This window comes from Entelurus aequoreus, linkage group LG11 (assembly GCF_033978785.1).
Source record: "Entelurus aequoreus isolate RoL-2023_Sb linkage group LG11, RoL_Eaeq_v1.1, whole genome shotgun sequence".
Taxonomy (NCBI): Eukaryota; Metazoa; Chordata; class Actinopteri; order Syngnathiformes; family Syngnathidae; genus Entelurus; species Entelurus aequoreus.
Genome location: NC_084741.1, coordinates 62459068 through 62474599, shown reverse-complemented (window position 1 = coordinate 62474599; position 15532 = coordinate 62459068). Strand labels below are relative to the sequence as shown.

At 40.0% G+C, this 15532-nt stretch overlaps 1 protein-coding gene across 2 annotated transcripts in view; it reads left to right on the top strand.

Moving 5' to 3' along the window:
• The first annotated feature begins 1073 nt into the window (after positions 1–1073).
• Positions 1074–15532, top strand: part of ncalda (neurocalcin delta a) — a 61260-nt gene continuing 46801 nt past the window's right edge. For both annotated transcript variants that reach the window (XM_062063737.1, XM_062063736.1), the window contains exon 1: positions 1074–1304. The gene's annotated coding sequence lies outside the window, so the exon portion shown is untranslated. The remainder of the gene's footprint in view (positions 1305–15532) is intronic.

The following is a 15532-nucleotide window of genomic DNA, read 5'->3' as shown; positions in this document are numbered from 1 at the left end:
TTCTCTCGAATGTCTGCCGATTTTCACCCAAACAACAATATTAAGGGTGTGCCGTGATGGCACTGCCTTTAGTGCCCTCTACAACCTGTACAAACAGCGTGCCAGCCCAGTCACATGTTGAATTTGGCTTCTGTACACACACGTAAGCGACTGCAAGACATACTTGATCAACAGCCACACAGGTCACACTGAGGGTGACCATATAAACAAGTTTAACACTGTTACAAATATGCGCCACACTGTGAACCCACACCAAACAAGAATGACAAACACATTTCGGGAGAACATCCGCACCGTAACACAACATAAACACAACAGAACAAATACCCAGAATCCCATGCAGCCCTAACTCTTCCGGGCTAGAATATACACCCCCGCTACCACCAAACCCCGAGGACGTTAAAGGCAGTGCCATCACGGCACGCCCTTAATATTGTTAAAATCGGGACAAATTCGGGAGAATGGTTGCACCGGGAGATTGTCGGGAGGGGCACTGAATTTCGGGAGTCTCCCGGAAAAATCGGAAGGGTTGGCAAGTATGTTGCTAGGGCGGCCATTCAAAGAAGGTGAATTCATTAAAAAGTGCATGTTAGATTTTTTTAAGAAATATTTTCTTGCGGCCCAGCCTCACCCACTTTCTGCATCTAGTGGCCCCCAGGTAAATTGAGTTTGAGACCCCTGGTTTAAAGGGTTCTTAAAACCAGGTCCAGTCCAGATTATGTCCAGGTAGGGCTCAGCAACACACACCTTCCTTTATGTATACTCAAATTAGGGAACACAACAACAGATTGCATATAATGCAATGTAATGCAAAGTAATTGTTTAATGAACACATAAAACGCAGTGCAACGCAGCGTCCTCACTTTGTGTAAAGGAGTCTATCATGTGCCAGATTCCGTGTGTGTGTGTTGACCTATTGAAATCATTGCAGTGCACTGGCCCTGTTACCATGGCAACGCAGGCTTCTGTCTCTCCCCTTTCATTTCCCCTCCACTCCAGAGTGAGGTCACGTGACCGCGATGACGTCAAACTAGGGAGGCAGGCGAGGGAGAGAGTTAGCCCGTCTGCGTTTTTTTTTAAGCCAACCCTCCGCTCAAACGAGGAGTCTCTGGAAGTCGGGCTCAGTTTCTCTCTTTCAGCCATTCCGTCTATCTTGTTTCCACTCCCTCTTCCCGCCTTCCTCACTCCTCCTTTTCTTCGTTTCCCATTCTCGCCTGTTGCTTCCTCTTCTCCCCCCGCACGAACTTGAGTCGACATTTAAAGTGCTCGGTGATGAACTGCTGAACACGACGCTACCAAGTGAGGTAAGATGTTTGCGTTTTAAAATGTCCGGACGCATAGCAGAACAGAAAGATTCCGATACTGAAGAAGCCAGTTTTTTTTCTTTTGTGTGTGTGTGTGAAATTCAACAGACACGTAGCTTTGCTGTCTCGCCATACTTTTTTCATAAACGCTACAGGAAGTGAGTGCGTGATGTTGGGGGCGAGTGTGACAGTGTTTTGTGCTCTGCAGCCACTAGTGATGGGCAGCTCCACATGGCTTTACCTCCCAAAGTACTTTAATGTTAGTGGGTAATTCGTGGGCTGGAGCTTCTGCCGCCAGAGATTTAGAAGACAGAAGGGGGGCTCTGCAGCTGCCACCTGCCCTCTTTTGGGGGTAAATAGTCAGCATGCCTGCAAGAATGCAATCCTCATAATCTTACCATGTCCGTTTTATCATTTAGCACAAATGACTAAGAGGGCAACAGAAGTGTTTTTTTCTCCCCCAATATTTTCTTTTCAGGAATTTTGCTAGACTGGGGTCTTAAAGAACCCCTCCTCCCTTCTTTCTAAGAGCCTCTCACACAAACCCCGCAAGCCTCGAACAAAAGCACCCACCACATTCAGGCCAAAGAGTGCCAAAATAACAAGTGGTTGGAATCTTCCGATTAGACATCAGAACAGTGTTTTTCAACCACTGTGCCGCGCGGCACACTAGTGTACCGTGAGATATTGTTTGGTGTGCCGTGGTAGATTATGTCATTTCACCAGACAGTGAGGGTATTGACATGAAAATAATAAAATACACAATTGATTGCATCATTTGAGTGTCAATGTTGTCTGTCTATCTGTGTTGGCCCTGTGATGAGGTGGCGACTTGTCCAGGGTGTACCCCGCCTTCCGCCTGAATGCAGCTGAGATAGGCTCCAGCAAACCCTGCAACCCCGAAAGGGACAAGCGGTAGAAATGGATGGATAGATGGATTAAACCATTATATTATATAATTAATTGTTCTTTTAAAGTAGGAGTTTTTCCAGACAGTATGAAAACAGCTAAGGTCATCCCTTTGACTTAAAACTGGAGATAAACATACATTTGGTAATTATAGACCAGTATCTCTAACCTGACTTTCACCAGACCCTTGTAGTTCGCTGAGCTCCACACAAGGGTCTGGGCTCGAAGGCATTGCAAACTCCTTCCAGATAGCAAAAAATAATGAACCAATCAGGATCGCCGGGCGGGATTTCATAGATGTGACGTAGCGCCGAAGCTACTGTTAGATTCAAACAACATTCAAACAACAACAGCTCTCGCTGCGTCGTGTGCTGACTTTGATTCTGCTATTGCAACTGTTTTGTCGAATCTTTCAAATATTAATTCTTTAAAAGATGAACAGAAAGCGGTTTTGAACAGAGAACGGATGTTTTGGCTCTTCTTCCGACCGGGTTTGGATTTCCCAGCGTCGCTCTCATCAGCGTCACGGGTTGATTTCGATGTGAGTGGTTGAAGTAGCACGTCATTTAAGATAACGGACAAGTGGTTTATGCAATCGCATACAATGATTTTTTTTACAAGGCCCCGCCTTCTGAAATACATCTCCTATTAAGAACTCCCAGATCAATGTGTGGAGCTCAGCGAACTACAAGGATCTGGCGAGACTCAGGTTACAGTATCTCTCCTACCTCAATTGTCAAAAGTGCTTGAAAAACTGTTTGTTAATACATTAGACTAACCTGACTCTCGCCAGATCCTTGTTGTTCGCTGAACTCCTGTGATGGTTAATATAAAGGTCCCTTAGTCTGACCAGGCCTGAGGTCTGCCATAGAGAAAAAGCTTTATCTGTGTTTGAAGGAAGAAAGAGATAGTTATTATGAATGGAGCTGTAGTTAGATAATCCCCGGAGTCCAAAATAGCATCTAAATTGAGACCAAATTCTAAGAGTAGAGATAACAATTGGGTTTCATGTAAACTGAGATGATTGAAAAGGCAGTTTTGATGTAAGCAGAGCTAGGAGCGAAGTAGAACATGATTCAGCTTCCAGTCTGCACCAACTCAATTCAGGTTCGTAAAATCTTATGTTAGGGAGTGACAAACCACCTACGGACCTGTGCCTCTGTAAAAATTCTCTCCGTATCCTAGGAATTTTGCCTTTCCAAATAAAGGATGAGATTAATTTATATACAGCATTAAAAAAGGAGTTTGGTAAAAAGATTGGGTCTTTTCTGTGTCTTTGCATGTTCTCCCCGTGACTGCGTGGGTTCCCCCCAGGTACTCTGGCTTCCTCCCACCTCCAAAGACATGCACCTGGGGATAGGTTGATTGGCAACACTAAATTGGCCCTACTGTGTGAGTGTGAATGTTGTCTATCTGTGTTTTGCCCTGCGATGAGGTGGCGACTTGTCCAGGGTGTACCCTGCCTTCTGCCCCAATGCAGCTGGGATAGGCTCCAGCCACCCCCGTGACCCCGAGAGGGACAAGCGGTAAAAACTGGATGGATGGATAGACACTTGGGAGGTTTCTAATCTTTTCATGGCTATTAAGTAGAGTAAACATGGACATCAACGTGGCTCTACGTTAGCTTTATTTTTCAACTCACTTTTGTAAACAACTTACAGAATGTACGTAACATGTAAGCAAACACCATCGTTATATCTTTGTAATCAAAGTGTGTGTATATATATATATATATATATATATATATATATATATATATATATATATATATATATATATATATATATATATATATATATATATATATATATATATATATTAGGTAGGGGTGTAACGGTACGTGTATTTGTATTGAACCATTTCGGTACGGGAGGTTCGGTTTGGTTCGGAGGTGTACCGAACGAGTTTCCACACGAACATATTAAGCTAAGCTAAAGTCTTAACAAGCTGCTCCGCTTCCTTCTGCCTGTCTCTGTCAGTACACAGCACCCAGCATTGTCCCACCCACACAACCATCTGATTGGTTACATACAGAGTGGTAACAGCCAATCAGCAGTGCGTATTCAGAGCGGTAACAGCCAATCAGCAGTGCGTATTCAGAGCGCATGTAGTCAGTGCTTAGCGTTTAGCAGGTAAGCATCAGGCAGCGGACTCTCCCTAAATTATAATAAACACCTCCCAGTCAACTACTAGTAACATCACTATGAGCCCGTTGACCTTCTAGAAATATAAACTGCAGCTCAGCTCGCTCGCAGTCCTGGATTGAAGTGAAGGCTAATTCGCTTTTAGCGTAACGTTAGCTCATTTTGCGGTGTGTGTGCGTGTGTGCGTGTGCGTGTGTGTGCGTGTGTGTTTGTGTGCGTGTGTGTGTGTGTGTTACGGACAGCAAAGCCCTGTCTGTCTGTTATTTCACTTTACCTTTTTCTGTGTTGATTGAGCTGTGTTGAAGCAGCAAAAAAGGACATTATGTTAAATGAAGAGTTTCTGTCTCTGATAGGTGATATACAAACCCCGTTTCCATATGAGTTGGGAAATTGTGTTAGATGTAAATATAAACGGAATACAATGACTCGCAAATCCTTTTCAACCCATATTCAATTGAATGCACTACAAAGACAAGATATTTGATGTTCAAACTCATAAACTTTTTTTATTTTTTGCAAATAATAATTAACTTAGAATTTCATGGCTGCAACACGTGCCAAAGTAGTTGGGAAAGGGCATGTCACCACTGTGTTACATGGCCTTTCCTTTTAACAACACTCAGTAAACGTTTGGGAACTGAGGAGACACATTTTTTAAGCTTCTCAGGTGGAATTCTTTCCCATTCTTGCTTGATGTACAGCTTAAGTTGTTCAACAGTCCGGGGGTCTCTGTTGTGGTATTTTAGGCTTCATAATGTGCCACACATTTTCATCGGGAGACAGGTCTGGACTACAGGCAGGCCAGTCTAGTACCATGGTAACGTTGTTTGGATGGCAACATATGTTGCTCCAAAACCTGTATGTACCTTTCAGCATTAATGGCGCCTTCACAGATGTGTAAGTTACCCATGTCTTGGGCACTAATACACCCCCATACCATCACAGATGCTGGCTTTTCAACTTTGCGCCGAGAACAATCCGGATGGTTCTTTTCCTCTTTGGTCCGGAGGACACAACATCCACAGTTTCCAAAAACAATTTGAAATGTGGACTTGTCAGACCACAGAACACTTTTCCACTTTGTATCAGTCCATCTTAGATGAGCCCAGGCCCAGCGAAGCCGACGGCGTTTCTGGGTGTTGTTGATAAACGGTTTTCGCCTTGCATGGGAGAGTTTTAACTTGCACTTACAGATGTAGCGACCAACTGTAGTTACTGACAGTGGGTTTCTGAAGTGTTCCTGAGCCCATGTGGTGATATCCTTTACACACTGATGTCGCTTGTTGATGCAGTACAGCCTGAGGGATCGAAGGTCACGGGCTTAGCTGCTTCAAGCAGTGATTTCTCCAGATTCTCTGAACCCTTTGATGATATTACGGACCGTAGATGGTGAAATCCAATAGCTGGTTGAGAAAGGTTTTTTCTTAAACTGTTCAACAATTTGCTCACGCATTTGTTGACAAAGTGGTGACCCTCGCCCCATCCTTGTTTGTGAATGACTGAGCATTTCATGGAATCTACTTTTATACCCAATCATGGCACCCACCTGTTCCCAATTGGCCTGTTCACCTGTGGGATGTTCCAAATAAGTGTTTGATGAGCATTCCTCAACTTTATCAGTATTTATTGCCACCTTTCCCAACTTCTTTGTCACGTGTTGCTGGCATCAAATTCTAAAGTTAATGATTATTTGCACAAAAAAAAATGTTATCAGTTTGAACATCAAATATGTTGTCTTTGTAGCATATCCAACTGAATATGGGTTGAAAATGATTTTCAAATCATTGTATTCCGTTTATATTTACATCTAACACAATTTCCCAACTCATATGGAAACGGGGTTTGTAATAATATAACTATATCATTAAGCCTACATGAACTCCATGGTGTTCAGGGATGAATAGTCTCTCCTATTGCTATTGTACTATTTTTAAGCTATAGTTACATTAATCATTAGTAATGGAGCAGCCTAGTTTTGAATGGCAGGGTCCCTGCTATTACATGTTGATAAAAATATAACATTTACATAATAATAATCAACTGCAGGCTTCCCAAATGCTGTAATACATTAAGCATGATGAGTTGTTTTGAAACTGTTTAATGTTGCACTTTTTATAAGTAGAGAAAAGTTTTGTCATTTTATTTAATCTGAGCAACAATTTGAGGCAGTTTAATGTGGATTAACGTGGGCAGAATTATTATAGTGTTCCCAATGTTTAAAGGATAAAGCCATTGTTTCCAAATTTGGTAAATAACCAAAAAATGTATATTTTTTTGTTTTCTTACTGTACCGAAATGAACCGAACCGTGACCTCTAAACCGAGGTACGTACCGAACCGACATTTTTGTGGACCGTTACATCCCTAATGTTAGGGCTGTCAAACAATTCAAATATCTATCGTTATTTGTTCATAGTTAACTTAAAAGGGACAAGCGGTAGAAAATGGATGGATGGATAATCGCGATAAACTTTTTCATCATTAATTGGTGTACCCTAGACAGATAATTTTCAGGGGTGGCGGGTCCATCCCAGCTGTAATCTGTGATATTTCTACCTGAATAAATGCTTCTTATTTTCTGTACATTACATGTTGTACAAGTTAATGGCCTTCATATTGCTACGTGACAATGTTTTAACCTTCTCTATTAATTAATAAAATGTACTATTGAGTCTGCTTATCATTCTGTAATTGAGGACTTGACCACAGCATGTTGTAAAATAATTTACACAATATTTCAGCCAGACTTTCTCTCATTGAAAGACGCCAGTGTCATCTTAAATTGTGAAGGTTGCTGTCCGCGGGTATATCTCGAATATATTAAAGTACGTTCACAGCGCGGACTCGCTGCCTCCGCTCCAGACACCCCATGCGTATAGTTTACGTCATCACAACATCGGTTTTGAGAGCACTATTCCGGTAAAGAAAGTACGTATTTTTCCGGCCAAATTTTCAGTGCATCATTAGTCAATAGTGTGCAAAATAAACTATACGTAGCCATTCCTACTGTAACTACCTGCTGGTGTTAATGTGTATGTTAGTGTGTTATAATGGTCGTTTTTCCTATGGTCTGTGACCACACCGTATCGGCGGAGAATGAACAAGTGTTGTGTGTCTAGGAGAGAAGCACAGAGGCAGACGTGTGTTTACGGCAGAAATACTTGCTGGAATTGGGCCTGAATTGGCAACAAAAGCTAACAAGACTTTGTTTGTTTTCTTCTGGACGCTACAATACAATATATTACTTTATTTTGTTAGGTGTGGCGGCTAATATGAAGGAGAAACCCTAAATGTAGTTAAAGGCCTACTGAAACCCACTACTACCGACCACACAGTCTGATAGTTTATACATCAACGATGAAATATTAACATTGCAACACACGCCAATACGGCCGGGTTAACATATAAAGTGCAATTTTAAATTTCCCGCTAAACTTCCGGTTGAAAACGTCTATGTATGATGACGTATGCGCGTGACGTCAATCGTTGAAACGGAAGTATTCGGTCCCATTGAATCCAATACAAAAAGCTCTGTTTTCATCTCAAAATTCCACAGTATTCTGGACATCTGTGTTGGTGAATCTTTTGCAATTTGTTTAATGAACAATGAAGACTGCAAAGAAGAAAGTTGTAGGTGGGATCGGTGTATTAGCGGCGGTCTACAGCAACACAACCAGGAGGACTTTGAGATGGATAGCAGACGCGCTAGCCGCCGACCTCACCTTGACTTCCTCCGTCTCCGGGCCGCCGACCGCATCTATGATCGGGTGAAGACTTTCGTCGCTCCGTCGATCGCTGGAACGCAGGTGAGCACGGGTGTTGATGAGCAGATGAGGGCTGGCTGGCGTAGGTGGATAGCTAATGTTTTTGGCATTGCTCTGTGAGGTCCCGTTGCTAAGTTAGCTTCAATGGCGTCATTAGCAACAGCATTGTTAAGCTTCGCCAGCCTGGAAAGCATTAACCGTGTATTTACATGTCCATGGTTTAATAGTATTGTTGATTTTCTGTCTATCCTTCCAGTCAGGGGTTTATTTATTTTGTTTCTATCTGCATTTAAGCCCGATGCTATCACGTTAGCTCCGTAGCTAAAGAGCTTCACCGATGTATTGTCGTGGAGATAAAAGTCACTGTGAATGTCCATTTCACGTTCTCGACTCTCATTTTCAAGAGGATATAATATCCGAGGTGGTTTAAATTACAAATCCGTGATCCACAATAGAAAAAGGAGAGAGTGTGGAATCCAATGAACCCTTGTACCTAAGTTACGGCCAGAGCGAAAAAAGATACGTCCTGCACTGCATGCTAGTCCTTCACTCTCACGTTCCTCATCCACGAATCTTTCATCCTCGCTCAAATTAATGGGGTAATCGTCGCTTTCTTGGTCCGAATCTCTTTCGCTGCATTGAAAACAATGGGAAATTGTGAGCAGCCCTTCCTCCTGTGACGTCACGCTACTTCCGGTAGGGGCAAGGCTTTGTTTTATCAGAGACCAAAAGTTGCAAACTTTATCGTCGTTGTTCTATACTAAATCCTTTCAGAAAAAATATGGCAATATCGCGAAATGATCAAGTATGACACATAGAATGGATCTGCTATCCCCGTTTAAATAAAAAAGTAGGCCTTTAAACTGAATGTATAGCGTAGCGCTTTTATTTTGAAGCCAGAAAAGTGTGTGATTGTTTTGAGAAAGTGTCTTGACATGTTTTGATGTCGCATCGACTGTTTGCAGTAAAAAAAAAAGTCTCCTTTCGACATCCTGCTGACCGTCTTTCATTCTGTTGAGCTTGTATGTCATTTTACTTACTAAAGCAGTAACAATCTAAATGTTATGTTATCACTGCACTTTAACCGTAATCTGAACACGGAAGTGAAGCACCACCCACCTCTGAACGGCATGCGCAGTAGGGATTTGCTGAAGGGAGGTCGCCTATTCTCATAGCGAAAAATAGTCCTTTCTGGTCGGGAGACTTGCCATGGCTTTGAACCTGATATTTCCAAAAGGTAGACTTTATTTTCTTCTTTTGTCCATTTGTGGCACATCAGTAGCAAGTGAACTGCAGCCAAGTTCCCCCTTCATACGGCAGTGTGTCAAAAAGGAAGTGTTTGCGTTAATCAGCTATTAAAAAAATGTGTGCCGTTATTGAAATTTATAGTTAACGCGTTATCGCATTAACATTGACAGCCATAATATATATATGTGTATATATTTATGTGTGTGTGTGCATATATACATATGTATTTATATATATATATACATATATATATATATATATATATATATATATATATACTGTATATATATCCATTCATCCATCCATTTCAACACACATATGATACACACAGATACATACACACACATTATATACATACATTTTTTTTTATACATTTTACAATTTATAATGTATGAAAGTCATACTTTAGGCTTGAGCTTGGATTGTGCTTCTATGCATTTAGCGTGTTAGCTCCCCTTGTCGTCGGCTCACAATGGCAAATAGAGAGATTAGGAGGCTTAAAGAGCTGAATCAAATTGAATATTTAAAAATGATTTCAAATGTTGATTTGAAATCAAAGGAGAACGTGATCGTCAAGCGAGCAATAAAGTTTGGAGGGAGAGGAGCGAGCCTCCATAAACAGCATGACCCAGGCTTTATTATCGTATCAAAAATAGAAATTTTTATGGGTGTCTTAATGACTTATATACTGTATACTTGTATTTGCTATTTGTGAATGGTTTTGGAAAGTAACATCCGCAAACAGCAGGAAGCTACTGCACTGTCCTTAAACTATTTTCAAATCATCCTTCACAATTTTGAGGAAACCCACCAATTTTGCACCATTCTAAAGGGCAGTGGTAATAATCAAGAGCAGGGTCAGGAACCCAAATTGGACACGGGCCAGTGTTTTTTGGGTTGTCGACTGTCAGAGTGATATGTTAGCCTTTTTAAGTAAGAGACATACTTTCTTGGCTTTTATGATTTATGTTTGTTGTTCATGTTCTGTTTTGAGTTCTTATTCTTTGGTTTATGTTCGGTCAACTAATATGGCAGTACATGATGATGTACTTGGCTTGTAATAATCCGATTATTTAAATACATTTGGAACTATGGAAAGGGACAAACGGTAAAAAATGGATGGATGGATGGATACATCTCTATTGAGAAAGTGCATAAATAAGTATGGACTACGAATTAGTAATAATTCATACAGAGACTTTGGCAAGTTGTTTATTATATCTGGTTCTTTTTACATCGCTACACTATGAAATGAACAACGGATTTGCTTTACTGTACTTCACTTGTCTTCAGCAACCACCTATTATGTATAAAAGTGTTTAGACTTAGACTTCCTTTTTATTGTCATTCAAATTTGAACTTTACAGCACAGATAAGAACGAAATTTCGTTACATAAGCTCATGGTAGTGCAGGATAAAAAAGCAATAAGGTGCATATATAAATAAATAAATATATATAAATAATATATAAATATATATATCAAATAAATAAATATATATAAATAAATAAGCTTGTTACATAAGCTGCACACCTAGTGGCAATGTACGTGTCTCGTCATGTCTTCTCTATTCATGTGCAGTAGTTTGAATAGTAAGATTGATCGCATTGGAAAGGTTGCTCTCCAGAAAATACCGCCACATACTCATAGAATATGAGTACAGTAGTAGCTTTATCAGGCATCCTGCATGTTTTTCCACTGTGTATTTATGTGTGTGTACATGCAGTAACTTGTGTTAAAAATCCTGTGGCAATGACATTTTCCTTTGTCACTTCCTCTGTGACTGCAACTTGAGGCAGATTATAATTACTAATGTCAAAAGTTGTTCATAAATATAATTGTTTTGAATCATTATTTTTTTATTTGCAATTATGTTACAATTATATTAACACGCTGTTCCTGTGAACTTTAGGAATCCTTCTTAAATATTCTCAATGGAAATGCATTCGTTCAAAGTAATGGTGGCCTTTTTAAGGGTTTTGATTATAATAGTCTAAGAAGAACACACAATTAATTCATACAGTAGCTAATTTAAGGGGTTTGTTTTGGATTCGAGTAATGTGTGTTACTGCATGCACAATTTTCACAACTGATAGTAACATGTCAAGCTTTTCTGCAAATACTGTACATCTTGGATGCTGTATTTTGCTGTAGCTGACCTTCTGAAATGAAAAAAATAAAGAGTCCCAGCTGAACTTCTTGTGGGATCTATAACATCCTGTTATTGTACTTACGGTTTCATGTAACATTGGTGGAAACTAACTTGAAAGCAGTTCATGTAACCACTGATTCATGACCAGAGTCAGAAAGAGAGAGATTGAAAGAAAGAGTGAGGGTCTGAAAGACAGGAACTAAAAAGATAAGAGAAGGGCAAACACTGAAGGAACATTTTGATGTATTTTATTTATAAATAGGACTGTTTGAGTATGTGTCATAGTACTTTTTTATTAAACCTGTTAAGGTTTGTAGTGTAGAAATACACCAGCATACTGTAAATAATTATTTGAAAGTACATATTGGCTCCACTATTTAAGGAAAATGTTACTTAACCCTTAGAGTACCGTATACTGGGGACTTTTTTGGCCTTTCAGGTTTGCTTTATTTTTTGAAATAATTGTGTTTGTGTAATCCGAATGGAATTATTTTTTTCATCCATCCATCTATTTTCTACCGTTTGTGTCCCTTTTAGTAATTTGCTTCATATTTTTTCATATATCAATGATATACTGAGATAGTTTTAGCCCATTTAAAGGGGAACTGCACTTTCTTTGGAAATGTGCCTTTTCACAATCCTTATGAGAGACAAGAATGCATTCAAATTTGTAATAATCTGCTCGTTCTTGATGGCTAGCAATGCAGCTAATGAGACCAATCCATTCTGCCTCTAAGTCACTTAAAAAATGCATCCAAAAACCGCCAACGATACTTCATTTACCTTCCGTAACCTGTATAATAACCGACTTTGTTACTGTAAGAGCGAACACTGAGGAACTCTTTTTCTAGCATAGTAACACATCGTCTTGCGACAACATACTACGGTGTTAGCCGTCAGCTAGCTACGGCAAAAGGTAAGCTAGCTACTGCGTTAACAGCTGAATAGCTTTTGAGTTTGTAATACACAACACAATGCAATAGGACACCCAGCTGTACTGACTTAAAAGCATGAACAATCATATTACAGTATCTGTAAAGTATTGGCCCACATTTCATGTTTTGTTTGTACAGAGCTAGCTCAACAATGTATGCGGTTGTACTAACACAGTGGTTCTTAACCTTGTTGGAGGTACCGAACCCCACCAGTTTCATATGCGCCTTCACCAAACCCTTCTTTAGTGAAAAATAAAAATAAAACAATTTTTCAAATTCAAGACAAAGTTATGTTTTTTACTGGTGCACAAAATGAACTGTGCATGAACATCACCTTGTTCAAAGAACAACACAAACACAGTGCATGAACTCACAACAAATTACACACCTGCAAATCAGGTGGAAAATTAGAGGGAAAATTGTTTGGGGGTATCCATAATACGCCCATAGAGAGAAGTTTTTATTTACACGATGAGTTGGGTATGTCTTGAACTCAGCGGTGGAGGCTCCGCCAAACCCCTGAGGCCGACTCACCGAACCCCTATGGTTCGATTGAACCCAGGTTAAGAACCACTGTACTAACAGTAGCATGGTGTGCTGTTTGTATCATTATCAATATTATCGTGACATTTGGTCCAAATAGCCGGGGACATTTTTTCTGGTTTAGTTTGGGTAGGCATACCATTTATGTCGGCATAGCTTGGTTCCAAGTTCCACATTTACAGTGTCAAGACATGCCGACCTCGTCTGCTCCAACATTTCAGCCTCTCCTTTATCCCACTACCCCAGCCCTTTAACATTTACTAAATGGATAATAAATAACATATTTTTGCACATTTCTCAATATGAAAAAATGGAGGCACCAGCCACCTCGAAAGGGACAAATGGTAGAAATGGATGGATGGATGGAAATTAAATCAACTGGGCATTCGAATGGTTTAAAAAAACAGACGTGTTGGCTAAACTTTTCCCTACACTTTTAAATTCCTGGGGCTTTTTGGTCCTGGTGGCACTTAACTGCTAGTAAATGATGTATGCCCCAGAGGGTTAACAGTAGGGATGTATACCGAGAGCCAGTATTTTTGGTACCAGTTCCTAATTTGGTCTGTACAGGAAGACCGTTAAGATTCTGGACAAATGATATAGAATATATCGATATATTGATATATCCATTCTAGTTAACCGTCGCATAATTATGACACCGCTGGCGACAGCAGGTTATAACAACCGCACCTATTCAACGCATGATGAGGGACACGGGAAGGACTTGATAATCAGCTGGGAATATTCAAAAATAAGGAAACAAAAGCCATCAGGTTATTACGCCACATTACTGACTTCTTTTTATAGACATCAATTAATGAGCAATAAATATTCCTACCCCACGCTCGAGGAAAAAACAACCCCGCCCAACATGTACCTCACAAAATAAACCTGTACACCACTTAACGTTTGTAACACAATATCCCTCCCCAAAAGTCACGCACAATTAGCAAGTTAAAGGAATGCTAAAAAGTGCAGTTAGTTTGAAGTGGAAGCCATGGCTTTACTCTACGCATCCACCTTTACTGTTCTCCTGGCATTGATCCCTGTGTTACAGTACTTCACAGGCCAAGATTAATCCACTTAAAAAGGGTTAAAAAAACATAAAGTGGCTCTGAAGCAAGAATAGCAGCGGTTGACGGGTGTCCAGTTGGTGTCTGTCGTCACTCTTTTGCATGGGCCATCTTCCCTAAATAAACGTCCACCCAATATGTAAATTGCTTTTATGGATACATATTATATATTTTATATGATATAGCATGCAAAAGGTATGTGCTCTGCACATGAATGTCATACATAAATCACATTTCCAGCTGACTGCACAAACTTCTACAGCAGAGGTCTCAAACTTAGTTTACCTGGGGGCCGCTGGAGGCAGAGTCTGGGCCGCATCAGGTATTCCACATGAAAAGCTTTGTTAAAAAAATGACAATCTTCATAAATGTCTTCATATTTATTTTTTAACACAAAGGATGGAAAATAAATACACAAATTAAGAATCAGTAAGTAAATACAGGTTTGGGGATGTGGAATATATTTTAATTGCACTTGGTGCCACAGTGAGTTTATCTAGTTCAGTGATTCTCAAACTGTGGTAAGTGTACCACTAGTGGTACATGGGCTCCATCTAGTGGTAGGCCAATGAATCACTTGATTACAGTACAGTGTTTTATTTTCCTATATTCAAACACAGTGTTACTGTTCAAACTGTGTGTAACGATACAGTGGCAACATTTTTGAATATACTTGTTAAATAAAACCTCTGCTTTGTTTTTATTGAGTACTTAGGCTTACTACGTGACTGTATTTTAATGTTGGTCTTCATGGTGCTGCTTGGAGAGCCAAGTTTTTTTTGAGGTGGTACTTGGTGTAAAAATTTTGAAAACCACTGATCAAGTCTATTAGTCTATTTTCTCCGACACTTATCTTACTCGACTAATCATGAGTCAGTCACTCATGCACAAATAATAAGAAAAATTATGTGTTCATTACCTCTAGTTTGACAGTTGACTACAACTCTGAGGGAAAAAAAATGCATTTATAAACATGAAATTAGGCTTATTTATGAGAACATTAACAACTTCACTGCACATTTGATGTACTGCTCAGTCAAGTCTTAAATTTGGAAATGTTTTTACAAAGTCCACAAATTATGTTTCAACAATTTATATTGTGTTGTGTTTGCCCTAAAGACTGTCTTTCTATGATCTATAAACAATGTGAGCTATGCATGCAGAGATATGTTTAAAGTCAATGTTAAGGACAGCTGCCCTGCCATACTCTGTGTCATTCTCCAATAGGGTTCTTTGTAAGGGGTCATGGGTCATTAACTTGATATGCAGCTTCAAGTGGGTGCACAATGCTCAGAGGGGTCGCCTCCAGCTGAAGATTCCCATGCAGGGTGTCACGCTGACATGGCTCATTTTTAAAAGATAACCTTGGCCTATAGGCTCTCATGCATTTTTGGGACCTATGGGAAACAGACTCTTGTTCTATTTGTATTCAGCATGGAATTCCCACACACTGTCATGTCAT